Consider the following 3,176-nt stretch of genomic DNA (forward strand, 5'->3'; position numbering starts at 1 on the left):
ACAATTGTGAGGCCTAGTAGGGATCCAAGTTCCCTCACACGATGGGGAGATGGGATTCTATAACACTCTAGGTACTGCAGGCCCTGTAAGCTGATGAGAAATGGGGGAGAGCCCTCAGTTCCCTCATGCAATTGCTGAGGTCTGGTCAAGATAACTTTGCGCATTTCTCTTTTGTACAAACATTCGTACTAAGCTATAAGTATTACCCGGTTGTACCTCTGAAGGGCGACTGTGGGGCGCATCCCTGGAACCCCACAGCTGAGTATAGCGAGCTGGCAAGTAATGTCTATCTTACTGAACAAATATATCAGACTAACAAAGGTTAAGGAAATAAGTTCTCTCAGTTTATTATCTCTCTGGAAATTGTTATCTCTCGACCCCACTAGAGCAGGCACTGCGGCCTTTGGGGCTGGGAGAGGAGACGGCGTAGCCTGGTGCAAATAGCTTTTGTACCAAGGCAAAAGACACCCTCGCCTATAACCTTACGAATGGTCACTCCGTAAAGAATCCTTAATGCTTTAATCAATGTTATATTCAGAGTATATGAATAAGAACCCACAGACACTTTCAGTATTCATACAACCCTCACTCACTTCACAACGAGCACGGCATGGCTGCCGTGATTGTAGGGAGTATTCACTACAGAGTCCGCATAAACTTTCTGTTGGCACTTCACGAGGAGGATCTGCCTTTGAGCTCGGCCGCAGAGCAGTATAAAGAGCTTGGTCATGGGAGGGGCGATAATCGGTTCTAGCTCCCGAACAGTCTCCAGATCCGCCACAACGATAGATATTTCCCCTATCATTCACTTCAAAGNGGTTCTAGCTCCCGAACAGTCTCCAGATCCGCCACAACGATAGATATTTCCCCTATCATTCACTTCAAAGCCATTCAGTTCGCTTGAAGAACGGCTCATCGTATTGTAGGCCAAAATGAGCGCCAGCGCGTAGTTTACAACGGTAATGTCGTCTAGCAGTTTCCACGCTTTTTGCTCGGCCTTATCCCTTAAGTGGCGGGAGTCAGCTGCCCATCGGAGGAACATTTGGGCATCAAATGGGCAGGTGGGAAATACCCGGATGCTCGCAAAGCAAAGGGACCTCAGGCGGCGTTTCTGCGTTCATTTCAAGTTCGTCAATCTAATGAGAATCAAGGTATACATTCGCATGCCTTTTGTGGATGAACTCCTTTATTGCTGCTGCGCTCAGCGACAGGATGAGCTACCTAAAACCCTGTGGGTGCACCCGTCAGAGATTCGTAGGAGGACGTAGCTTCTCGGCTTCCAGATAGGCGAGAACATGCTATCCATCCAAGTCTGCTGATCTGCTTAGGAAGCCAATGTCACAATGGATTTCATGCTGAACTTTTAGGTGGTAAGTTGTCGGGAATGTAGTGGGCACAAATGCCCTGTCCACTTCCTGCNTTCATGCTGAACTTTTAGGTGGTAAGTTGTCGGGAATGTAGTGGGCACAAATGCCCTGTCCACTTCCTGCTTGCGTTTGGTTATACAAGAGATAGCTCTGCAATTATTCATTCATTATGTCTGGGAGACCTATGTTGTCCAGCAAAGCATCACTGCTCCAAGCCAACTTAAAAACCGTGCCATCAGCTGCTTAAGGCCTGTTGCCTGTTTTCTCGGTAGATAGCGGGTATACACTGTGGATATACGCCCAACGTGAAGATGATAGCATATAAATATAAGACTCGTACAGCCATTCAGCGAATACCCGAGAAGCTCTTTCCTTGAAGGCGCCCCAGGAATGACCACGACCGCCACTGCACAAATAATCAATTAAAGGGCACTGCAATTCTGGAGACGTATGTAACAAATGGAGGCGTTCACTAAACCGGAGTGTCACGGTAAATGCTCACGAAAACATACAACGAGGGTTTTCAAAGTATTCCCCTGTACGCGTATAGGGGCCCTTCTGCTTTGACCAGCAGATAGGCATCCGGGTGGGCGTTGTAGTTAATACTGGAGCTCCGCGCACCGCTTCTAGATTGATACCCCGTTAGATTTATGAACGGGACAATTTCCTCAGATTTCCGGCACTAGTTGCTTTTTCGCGTGCCTCTGCGTTAGCGCCCGTGTCTATGGCGTGTTTGGTGCCGCAGCTGAGAACACTCAATTGCTTGTTCACTAAACCTATTTTCGTGACACAGCCCAGTTTCTGCCCACCTCCTTGAATAACCCCAGTTTCATCGGTCGTTTTGGATGGTGGCATATTCCCTAGTTCTGTTTGGTTGAGATAACCTTGCAGGAAGGATGCTATCGACACGGGCGCAAAGCACAGACAGCCTTACACCACCAGCGAAGACACAGTTGCGTCGCCTTGCGGTAAACAAATGCTGGCTTCAATGCGTGGACGACCTACATGATGCAGCAACTGATGGCGCTGGCGCATCGGCCTCCGCGTTCCCGTTGCTTTTCTCAATCCTGTCGAAGACCCGTTTGGTGTCCTCCTTCCCGCTGCTCAGTGGAGGCATCACTTGTCTGGCGATCCGGCAGACGAGGGCGCATGTTGGTTCACCAGAAAAGGAACCTGATATAGTAATGTTTAGCTCTGCCTAAGGTCGGGCTTCTATGCGTTTAATGCTTGCAGATTGATTCCAGGAGACAGGAGAGGCCCGCCAAGCCAAGATAGTCTGCAGGGGACACATACGGAGGCCTCCCCTAAAGGCTTGCTATGTGAACTGAGAAGGGGGGTGTTAAGTTTACGGGGGGAACAATTTCCTTAAATGAGGCTTTGCTAATCTATTTTATTCTGAACTAACGCCAGGATTGGAGGAGTGAGGGGTCGCTCACGCGTTGTCGTGCTCGAGCAGTGCAATCGGACAGCTCTATTACATTTGCTAGAAGTACAGAATCCCTCTTTAGTTATTATTTCATACTTACTACTCACCTTAACATTCGTGCCGATTATTAGCCTGGGGTTCGTATTGTTCACGCCCCCACTGGGTATCTGGACGATGCGCTTATTTACATACCTGATTTTCAGTCAATTTCGACCTACTCATGGCCCTGGATATCTTGTTGCGTAGCTGTTCTTAGCCAGAGCTCCGTAAATGTCGTTTTGGGAAGACGTAGCGCGTTCACCTTGCTTACTCTATTGGTGCTAATGGCATAAAAGCTGTGCCTGATTAGATGGTATCCCAGATATGGCCAGAAACCTTAGCAA

This window comes from Eimeria mitis, genomic scaffold (assembly GCF_000499745.2).
Source record: "Eimeria mitis Houghton genomic scaffold, Emh_scaff43, whole genome shotgun sequence".
NCBI lineage: Eukaryota > Apicomplexa > Conoidasida > Eucoccidiorida > Eimeriidae > Eimeria > Eimeria mitis.